The sequence below is a fragment of the Pangasianodon hypophthalmus genome, chromosome 15, assembly GCF_027358585.1.
Source record: "Pangasianodon hypophthalmus isolate fPanHyp1 chromosome 15, fPanHyp1.pri, whole genome shotgun sequence".
Lineage (NCBI taxonomy): Eukaryota > Metazoa > Chordata > Actinopteri > Siluriformes > Pangasiidae > Pangasianodon > Pangasianodon hypophthalmus.
The window spans coordinates 22,654,615-22,666,182 of record NC_069724.1 but is presented as its reverse complement, the minus strand read 5'-3'; the positions used below and the strand labels follow the sequence as shown (position 1 = coordinate 22,666,182).

General features: G+C 39.8%; 1 protein-coding gene across 2 annotated transcripts in view; it reads left to right on the top strand.

Moving 5' to 3' along the window:
* Positions 1-1,329: 1,329 nt before the first annotated feature.
* The window catches only part of ctif (CBP80/20-dependent translation initiation factor), a 68,299-nt gene continuing 58,060 nt past the window's right edge, over positions 1,330-11,568 (top strand). For both annotated transcript variants that reach the window (XM_034311231.2, XM_034311230.2), the window contains exon 1: positions 1,330-1,560. The gene's annotated coding sequence lies outside the window, so the exon portion shown is untranslated. The remainder of the gene's footprint in view (positions 1,561-11,568) is intronic.

Below are 11,568 nucleotides of genomic sequence, written 5' to 3'. Positions count from 1 at the left end.
GCCACATAGCAGCACAAAACAAAGCAAGAAACCTTGCAGGCCTGCACAAAATTTATTTTCACCTTTTTTCTGTGTTACATTTGGAGTAAGAATATTTTTTAAAAGGTATAGTAAAATTTTATTGTTAGGATTATCAAAGCTAAATTATGTATTACTGTTTATTTATCATGTGAAGATAAAAAAATAAAATAATAACAATAATAATTTAAAAAGATGATAGATCATGTGGACGAAAGACAGCATAAGTATCTATATAATGACATGGTTATAACATGTTTTACTTTTTTTACATTTTTTTATAGAGCTTCTTTTTTTCTCAGCCTCTGGTCATGTGACCACTTAAACCAAACACACACAGCATGTATACGCTCATATAAAATCAACACAACCGATACTTACATTTAGAGCTTCATTTGAGTAAAATACACACCGAAAATTATTTGAGCTTCATAAATGTCCATTAAAAATGAATCATTGCTCTACGTCTTCACAATAGATGATACACTATATGGCCAAAAGTATGTGGACACCTCTCCATCACACCCATATGTGGTTCTTCCCCAAACTATTGCCACAAAGTTGGAAGCTCACAGTTGTATAGAATGTCTCTGTAGCATTACAGTTTCCCTTCACTGGAACTAAGAGGCTCAAACCTGTAACAGCATGACAATGCCCCTGTGCACAAAGCGAGCTCCATGAAGACATGGTGTGTGAAGGTTGGAGTGGAAGAACTCGAGTGTCCTGCACAGAGCCCTGACCTCAACCCCACTGAACACCTTTAGGATGAACTGGAACACCGACTGAACCCCAGACCTCCTCCTGAATGAACACAAATGAACACTGAATGAACACAAATCCCCACAGCCACGCTCCAAAATCTAGTGGAAAGCCTTCCCAGAAGAGTGGAGCTTATTATAACAGCAAAGGGGGAATAAATCTGAAATGAGATGTTCAACAAGCACATATAGGTGTGATGGTCAGGGGTGCACAAACTTTTGGCCATATAGTGTATTTTTAATTTGATGTTCATGGAGAGAAAATGGCTGGGTGGGGGTGGGGGGGGGGGTGGGGGGGGGAGGAATCATACAAAATAAATAATAATTAGCACAATGTTTGTTTATTTATTTATTTATTTGCTAACAAATATTTACCAAAAAAATTAAGGAAAGAAAATATCAGTCAATATAAAAGGACGATACTCACGATACTCAGAAAAATGTATCGCGATATTTAATATCACATCGTCACATCCTTCAGTAGCAATAAATAAATAAATAAATAAATCACTCATAACTTCCCATAATTCATCAGTGTACGCTCCACGCGCACGCGGCCTCGTGATCAATCCCGTCTGTGTTGCGGGCGCGCGCTCGTGCGTGCGCGTGCGCGTGTCAGGGACGCTGCAGCTTTACTCTTTCCCCCCTTTTCCCTCTCTCTCTCCCTGTCTCTCTCTCTCTCTCTCTCTCACATCATTTCTCTCACGTTTTTCCTCATGACACGGTGGATTTAAGACAGCAGGCCGTCCCGCGGATCCCTCTACGACTCGAGTCCACGTTTCCGGTGAGTATTTTCTGTCTTTTGTCCGTGGAATATCCCTTTAATTTTAACTTGTAGTAACACATCGTATCTGGGCGTTATTTATTCCCACCTGTTTTCCGACAAAATCCCGCCTTCTTTGGTAGGATAGGCTAGTAGGGTCCTGCCTCCTGCCCTGTGATTGGTTAATGTGGCGCGAGGATGATGTGCTGACCAATCACAGCGAGGGAGGTAGGAATGGTTGGAATACGGATAGGGGAAAAAACAGGCTGGTTGGAGAATGTGTAGCTAGCCAGCCTTAACTGTCACTAGTCACTTTAATGTTTTTTGTATATAACTAAACCACTTAAATAATTTTGTCGTTGGAATGAGCTTCGTGATAAATTTTGGTGGCTAGAGATTTATTTTATTCGGTCATTAAAAACAACTGACACTTATTTAGCTGTCGTGTGTCTGTTGTGTAGCAACTGCTGTTACAGTGTAATGATGGAGCTAGCCGTGTTTGCTAACTGAGGTTAGCTAATAAGCCGGCCGCTTGGCTGATGACGTCACTGAAATACGTGGCCGTGTGTTTATTAGCCACACTGCAAGTGGTGGTGATGATCGCGCGCTCTCGTTAGCGTTAATCAAAGCTTTAAGGCTAGCTAGTTAGCCTTTTGGCTAAGCTAGTCGCAGATCATAGATGGCCAACCCTCTTCCTCCTCCTCCTCCTCCTCTTCTTCCTCCTCCTCCTTCTCCTCCTGGAGACCCAGCACCCTGCATGTCTCTGACATAAACCTCACTTTACCTCTCTCTCTCTCTCTCTCTCCCCTCTATCCCCCTCTTGCTCTCTCTCTCTTTCTTTTTCTTTCTCTCTTTCTCCCCCTCTGTCTCTCTTCCTCTCTCTCTCTCTCTTTCTCTTTCTCTCTCCCCCTCTGTTTCTCTTCCTCTCTCTCTTCCTCTCTCTCTTTCTCTCTCTCTTTCTCTCTCTCTCTATCCGCCTCTTGCTCTCTCTCTCTCTCTCTTTCTCTCTCTCTCTAACTCCCCCTCTCTCTCTCTATCCCCCCTTGCTCTCTCTCTCTTCCTCTCTCTCTCTCTCTCTCTCTCTCTCTCTCTCTCTCTCTCTCCCTCTCCCCCTTTCCCCGGATCTCCAAGTGCAGGGATGTAAGCCCATAACAGCGTGGCTGCATCACATCTGCTAATCACATCAGTGTTGCCTGTCCCTTTCAGGGGAAAGTAGTGAATACAGGCTCAAATATCGCGTCATAAAGTGATTTGCATAATAGTTGAATCATTTGCATATTAAAACTTTTTACGCGAAGAAGGAAGATTTTCTGAAGAGACATAGAATAGAATAGACCAGAGTATAAGAGACTAGAGCATGGTCGTATCCCAACAGAATAAAATTTATCATAATAGAATAGCAGATAAAAATAGTTCTATCAGAATAGAATATAATAGAGTTGTGTAAGAATAGAATAATGTTGTATAATGGAGATTTACTGTAGCGTGTTGTGAACAGTGGTGATCAGTGATTGGTTGTTGGGAACGTTAGTGATCAGTGATTGGTTGTTGTGAACATTAGTGATCAGTGATTGGTTGTAGTGAACGTTAGTGACCAGTGATTGGTTGTTGGGAACATTAGTGACCAGTGATTGGTTGTAGTGAACATTAGTGACCAGTGATTGGTTGTTGTGAACGTTAGTGATCAGTGATTGGTTGTAGTGAACGTTAGTGACCAGTGATTGGTTGTTGTGAACATTAGTGACCAGTGATTGGTTGTAGTGAACGTTAGTGACCAGTGATTGGTTGTTATGAACATTAATGACCAGTGATTGGTTGTTGTGAACATTAGTGACCAGTGATTGGTTGTTGTGAACGTTAGTGACCAGTGATTGGTTGTAGTGAACCTTAGTGATCAGTGATTGGTTGTAGTGAACGTTAGTGACCAGTGATTGGTTGTAGTGAACATTAGTGATCATTGATTGGTTGTAGTGAACATTAGTGATCAGTGATTGGTTGTAGTGAACATTAGTGATCAGTGATTGGTTGTTGTGAACCTTAGTGATCAGTGATTGGTTGTTGTGAACATTAGTGACCAGTGATTGGTTGTTGTGAACCTTAGTGATCAGTGATTGGTTGTTGTGAACATTAGTGATCAGTGATTGGTTGTTGTGAACCTTAGTGATCAGTGATTGGTTGTTGTGAACATTAGTGACCAGTGATTGGTTGTTGTGAACCTTAGTGATCAGTGATTGGTTGTTGTGAACATTAGTGATCAGTGATTGGTTGTTGTGAACCTTAGTGATCAGTGATTGGTTGTTGTGAACATTAGTGATCAGTGATTGGTTGTTGTGAACCTTAGTGATCAGTGATTGGTTGTTGTGAACCTTAGTGATCAGTGATTGGTTGTTGTGAACGTTAGTGATCAGTGATTGGTTGTTGTGAACCTTAGTGATCAGTGATTGGTTGTTGTGAACCTTAGTGATCAGTGATTGGTTGTTGGGAACCTTAGTGACCAGTGATTGGTTGTTGTGAACGTTAGTGACCAGTGATTTTTTGTTGTGAACCTTAGTGACCAGTGATTGGTTGTTGTGAACATTAGTGACCAGTGATTGGTTGTAGTGAACATTAGTGATCAGTGATTGGTTGTTGGGAACGTCTTATGCAAGTGCACCTCAGTCAGGCTTTACACGCTGATGGTGAGACGTGTGAACCTGCCCGCTGTACTTCAGCACTGAACGCACTAATGCTAAGGAGAGAGTGAAAGGATGGACGTATACAGGATTTTACTGGGTCATGATGGCTAGACACATTTACAGACACTATTTATCACCACCACTGAGTGAGAGTAGTTGAATTTCGGCACCGGGGTAAGAACGCGCGTGAGCTTTTATTTACTGATGATTGTGCCCTTTGGCAGTAACATAAAAAGTAACTGAAATAAGCGAACGTGCAGCTCGAGCCAGGTTATCCTGCTGAACTCACTGCACAGAGAGAGAGAGAGAGAGAGAGAGAGAGAGAGAGAGAGAGAGAGTGAGAGAGACATAAATAGAGCATCTGATGTAAAATATAGGCTTTCGGCTCGTGCTTCAAATCACCTCCAAGAGCTGCAGAACTCTCTGTAAGCCACGCCCACTCCTGTTACACCGGTGTTTACAGTGACAGCACTGTCCAAGAAAAAAAAAAACACCGTCATCTGAGACTTGCTGCTTTGTGTGCAAATCTTTAACCTTGCTGTACACCATTTACCTGGACAGCAAATTACAAGATACATTTTTCTGCAAAAAAAATCTAAATCAAATTTACACAATTTTTCAGATTAAAAAAGGCTTCCTCGAAGGTTCTTTGTATAGTTAAGGGTTCTGAGGCGTTTTCACGTGTAATTGGCCGTTTACAAATTCTGAATTAGCATAAATGTGTGTTAGAGCGTTGTGTCTCAGAGGAGTGTGTGTGTGTGTGTGTGTGTGAAAGAGAGATAGATCACTGAGAGAGTGCTCCCACTGAGGGATTTCATGGTGATCATGGAGCCTTTGTGTGAGTGAGCTTGGGGTATGTGTGTTTGTGTGTGTGTGTGTGTTTGTGTGTGTGTGTGTATGTGTGTGTGTGTGTGTGCGCAGCTTCGTAAAGTTTTCTATTGATTCTTTAGGCTCTGCAGTCAGATCCTGTCCCCATGATCAGCGTCTAACTGTGTTACGTTCTGACTCAGAACATCCCGAGTTAGCAGATTAGTTAGTTAAATGGCTAGTCATAGTGATGTCATAGTTAGCTAGCTATCTTTTGCATCAGCTTGACTCTTTATTTCTTGTGGCTGAGAGGACGAGGAGCATGTTGTAGCCAACAGCATGAACTCTGCCAAACCACTGAGGACAGTTGTGATATTAAGCGATAGTTTTGAGCTTTAATGATTGCTAAGTGAGTGATCTGGTTGGTGTTGGCTGGCTGCTTTACTGCTGCGCTCCACTGAAACGTGAGAACTCGGGCGATTAGACGTTATGGCCTAATAAGCTGTGTCAGAACACGCAGCTGTAGCGTGGGAACATTGTTCAGCCTTCTTAAAAGTCCTGTTTGAGGAATGTACTTGTGCCCTGGTGCTATCCAGATTATTAAAATGAGAATATTGGGTAAAATTGGGTTCTGAAACTGTTAGCTACATCCGAAAAACCAGAAATGAAAAATCAAAAAAAAAATTTTTGACCAGTGTCTATCACTTCGTCTTGTTATCATTGACCATTTCCTGTTTCTAAATGTTTTCTGGTTTTTGACTGAAATGTAGGAAATTGAACAAATTTCCATAATACCACAGTGCCGTTTGAATTCTCAAATCTGATTGGTCGGAAGGTGTTGATTAATTTTCTATAACTGCATCTCGGACAAAAGTTCCAGCTGTAAGACAAATCACAAGTTTATGTTAAAGCACATGGATTTATCATGCTGATATTTATGAATGAAAAATGCTGAAGCTTTCTGTAAGGAGATGTTTATTTAACATTTATGGAAGGAGTCTCCAGTGTCAGTGCTGAGAATTTCTTTGTCTTATTCCATTTAAGAAACAGAAATAGAGGCTACATCACACAAGTTACAACAATGCATCGATAAACGGATAAAAAGTATGATTTCGTTGTACTTGCTGAAAATGTGCTGTGGTATAAGAGGAATAAAACACTTCAGGATGTGCTGTTACACCACCCCGTCGTTGATTTTTTTCCTACAGCAGCACGTCCACGAGTGTTTTATTCCTTAATTAATATGTAATAAAGTATCAGTGACATGTTTACAGCTGCTCTCAGGAGAATTACACACTCGCCTTGAAGGTCTAGGTTTTCTTTTCGAAGAATTTGTGGTCTGTGTTTTTGAGGAGCGTGTAGTAGTGTGGTCTATTTACACCCACACACACACACACACACACACACACACACAGGAGCAACTGGAAATCCTCGCAATGGCATTCCACACATTGTGTGAACATAATGCGCTTGTGTTCATGTGAATAAACACACACTGCTTATTGTGTGTGTGAACATGTCCGTGTTTTTAATTTGTGTTTGTGTGTTATGAATAGACACTAGAGCTGGGTAACATGACGATATAACATGATCAGTGTTAAGATTGTGATAAATTATATCACAACATGCTTTTCTGAGATATTGTGGTCATTGTGATAGCTTTTTATCCCTTTTAATCGTTTTTATTTATATTTTAAAAAATTTAATTAAACTTGCAAACTAACTGGAAAACGCTGATTTGATGTTAAAAAAATTATATTTATAAAACTGTAACGATTTTAACACTTTTACAGTTATAAAAATTTTTCTTTTTTAATTCTATTTTTTTCTTTTTTTAAATAAATGAACAGATATTTTTTAAAATATAAAAAATGAAATATACGTTATTATTATTTTTTTTAATGTATTGCTGGCAGTTCATGAGTAAACCTACATATCGTGATAGACGTTGTGTATCAAAAAATGCCTTCGGGAATCGTGATGTTTTCACGTCGTATCCCCTCATCCATATTAAACACAGTCAGGTGACAAATTACAGGAAAAAACAATGTTTTGGGGGTATTTATTTATTTATTTATGGTGTGAGGCACGAAGTTCTTCCGACTGATCAGGATGCTGAATCCTATGATGAAACCTTTCTATCCAGATGGGTGTGGTCTCCTCTGGGATGACTCCGCCCTCATCCTCAGGGCATGAGGACTCACTATATGGTTTGATGAAGATGATGATGATGATGTAAATCAGATGCCTTGAGCTTCAGACTTACTACATCTCAACCTAATGCACGTATTGGAGATTTTATTAGACAGCGCTCTGAAAAAATTTCGGAAGAACGTTGTTCATCGCTCCAGTACGGTTCCAGAGATGCACTGAATTGGTACCGAGGAGCATTGAAGCTGTTTTGGTGGCTCAGTACAACGAAACAATACTGAATACATGTAGAGCAGTGAGAAACACACCTCTTCTTCACCAGATTGTCATCTGAAAACAACAGCCCTGTTGTTACACACTATGTCTGTGTGTGTGTGTGTGTGTGTGTGTGTGTGTGTGGAGCATCCGTCCATGTGTCATCCCATCACTCCACCCATTTATTCACCAAACGCACGCTTTTACCACGAAGCGGAACGAGTTGTAGTGGATTTAACAGGAACTGTTCGTTTGTTAAATGTCTCGCTGCCTGTGCAGGAGAGTTTTGCATATCTGATCATGTGACCCTTGAATCCAATCCAAACGCAAGATATTTTGCATACGCTGTAGTTCATCGTTGTTTTGATGGGTCACGAAACATGGACAGTACTTTCCGGAGGCGGCATTCTGAATTTTACTGATCTTTATAGAAAACTTTATACATGGCTGTTTTCAGGTTCAAGGTTTCATTGGTTTTGTGGTAGAAGTTAAAAATAATTTAAAAAAGAAAGACAACACTCTAAAACATAAGGCAAAATTCTTTTGTTTTTTTAAATCTACATTTGCAATAATGACATGTTGAAAATGGGCCACGATGAAAAGTAAAACCTTCATTACGTTTTATGCCACTCGTCACACTTGAGTGAAAGAAAGAAAATAATTTGTTGAGCATATTTCATATCAATGCTTTTGTCTGTAATTACTGTTTAATTACAATTCCTATATTGAATTTGGGCTTGGAAGATTTAGTGGGGCTTAAGAAATTTAGCATGGTATATTTTAGTGCTAAACTGCTTTGGAACTACATTTTGTGAAAATTGTGGAAAAAAGAAGCCGTAAAATTAGGACTAGTCCATGTTTTTCGTTCCAGTTAGAAGCTGGTTTAAGACTTTTAGTCTAGTCATAAAATCGCAGAACACTACAGGAGGAAGGCTAATTATCAGCCTCATTTTAGCTAGTGAAGTTTCTAAGGTTTTTGCGAAATGTAGACAGTCTGAGCTATGATTTGCGTTTTCTTATTATTATGATTGTTTGACGTGGTGAGCATGGCATTAGTGATGGCCTTGTTATATATGTAATTACTGTTTATAACAAGTACTGTAGTTACTGCGTCACATGGTGATATAATTATCGTGATAAATTATATCACGATATGCTTTTTTGAGATGTCGTGGATATCGTTTTATGACATTTAAAAAAAATAATTACAGTCTGACTAGAAGAAGCTGATTTGATGTTAAAATTTTGTACTTTTGTACTTTTTTTAACTGTATTTTATTAATAAATAATTTATACAATGTCTGCAAAAATAAATTTATCTTCTAACACTACTATATTGCTGGGAAAATGTTGGCAAACCTACGTATTGTGATACATGTTGCGTATTGTAGAAACGCCTTCGAGAATCGTGATGTGATCATTTGGTCAAATCTCCCCACCCCTAGTTTACGTTTTTCGTTTCCTTTGAAATGCGAAACACAGCACGGTATACTGTACAGGTCGTAGCTTAAAGCTCTAACACTTACTTGTATGTAGTTTGAAACTGCTAGGCAACACATGTAAGTGTTATTAATCAGAAGTTTGTTGTCAGATATGCGAGCCTATATATGTATGAAGGACGTTTCCAGGGCAACAAGCTTGCGCAGTCACGACTGAGCACGCCGCTGTCAATCAATACACCACCCCGGGCTTTCACAGTGTCATCAGATGTGTGAGGCTGGCAAGTCAGACGTGTCCAAGTGAGATTTTATATCAAAATTCAACTCTTTCAGTTTCTCACACGTTATTTACACGTGTTTACTTAATAGTATACGTTTAGATTTGGTTTTTGTGCACTTTGAGCGTGCAGTTTGCTCAAGAGGTTATTGAGTGATGAATCCATTGACACATTGTTGTAAAATCCAACTCGAAAAGTCAAGTAAACTATTTGGAAATGGCACCAGGCGTCTTTGGTTTGATATTAAAATGTTTGTTGCGCTGCTCAAAGAGTGAAAGTAAACACGAAACACAGCGAGTTATTGCGGATATAAAGAGAAATATATAAAAAGTGAAGAGGAAAAGGAATAAAGTTTCAATTGCAACTAAACACAGTGTGCCAATACTTTAATCATTAGTCAGAATACTGAGCAAATCTTACGAGATGACATTAAAACCACACACAAGCATTTTTTTACAGCTGAGTCTCTGATTCTTAGCGTTCAGATCCATTATGTTATACGCTAGGAAGGGCGCAAACAAAGTGAATAGGAAGCCATTTGAGATTTGCCCCAACTTGAAAATGGTGGATTTTACTTGGATCAAGCTAAAAACACCATAAGCAAATGTTTCTGTGGTTAAATAAATAAAAATGAATCTAAAACGTTAAATGTTGTCCTCTACTCTGGCACATTAAGGAAGATTTCTGTCCCAGTAGAGAAGCAATTCCAGTCAGAGACGTTAGTCAGGATGTCTGTGTGACCATTTGGTCAGTTAATCACTATTTTTAGCTCCACCCATAAGCACCGGGCTCGGTTCACATGGTACCTGGAAATGAAGGGTAACCAAATTCAGCATGGGTGCTTAGGTGTGGAGAAATCTGCCAAGCTGTGATGAAAATAATTAGCAGCAATAACAGCTTTTCAGATGCCCCTTGCTGCAGAACCAAAAGTCCAGGGGGTGGAGTCAAAAATGATCAAGCTCCTCCTACTTGGGTGTAGTCAAAGTCCAGGAGGTGGAGAAGGTCGGTGTGTTTCAGGCTGGATAAGTGTGTAGAGCTTCTCAGATTTTAGGGTGAGGGTTAGTGATTAGGGTTAGGATTATGGGAGGAGTTGGATCAGGTCTGGCTCCACCCCCTGGACTTTAGTTTCTGCAACTCTTTACATTACTCTATATATATATATTTTTTTTAATTAAAACTGAAACTGTTAGATGGAAAGCTGCTCCCGAAACTGTAAATTTATTCGACTGATTTGCATTAATGAAAGTTGCATTTCTGGATTTTTATCTCATTTTTATCTTCAGCCCACGGAGGAGGAATAAATGAAGCAGAGAGCGTAGTCATGACATGAAGGTGTGTACAGCGCTTCAGTGTCGTTTCAGGTTAGAGAACATCACAGCGTAGGTTTAATACAGCCGGAGAAAGATCAGGTTGGATTCTTCGGATTCCTAGGTGATGCCTCATGTCTGGTCACGCTTTATGTTTGGCATAGCGACACGATGGCTAGATGAACATTTATCTTTGTATCATGCGTGGTTTTAGAAAACATTTCACAGATAAATATGAAAGGAAGTGGCAGCTTGGTGGCTGATGGAGGTTAAGTAGGTTGTAATGAGGTGAATTGTGTAGATCTCCCTAACTGATTGCTCTTACTGACAGTGTGGGTTTATAAGGACGTTAAATAGAGCAGGGTAAAACGTTTCATTGATAAATCATGAGCACGATATTGTGTTCTGAAGTGCTCAGTCAAAGGAAAACGCTCCTATGGGAAACGCTGCATTGCTCACATTCCACAGGTGTGTGGGTGTGTGTGGGTGTGTGTGTACACATACTTAACCTTTTGATGACCAAAGACAGACCACAAGTCCTCACAATGAGAAAATAGAGTCAAATGTCATCACAAGTACCAGGTCCTCACAAAAAACACACATTTATTTCACATTTATTTGAAAAATAAAGAACCAAAATCTGTCCTTTTGAGTAGTTAGGCTAAGGTTAGGGTTAGTTTTAGGTGTTTAGGTGTTAGGTGTTTAGGCTTAGCATTACTTAGCTACAGTAATAATTGTCAGTTGAAGGTCCTCACAGAGAAAAGCATGAACGTGTGTGTTAATGCAATTCATGACAGCTATACACATTTATGTCTGCCTCTTACACTTTTTTGCAAAGGGAAGACATGACGCAATGACTTCTGCTTATAACCCAGCGCTGTTGCATTCTCGATTCTGATTGGTCAGAAGGTGTAGATTAATTTTCTGTAAGTGTAGTTAGCTCTGACTGTTAAATCACAGGTTCATGTTGATTCTGCCTCCTGGAACAGCTGGTTGAGATTTAGGGGTTAGTCAGAGGTCCGTTCTGACCATGTGTCTGAGCCACACTACATGCAGGATGTGACACGTGACTGCTCAGGCACCACCACACTCACACATCCTTTCTATTTTTATCAGC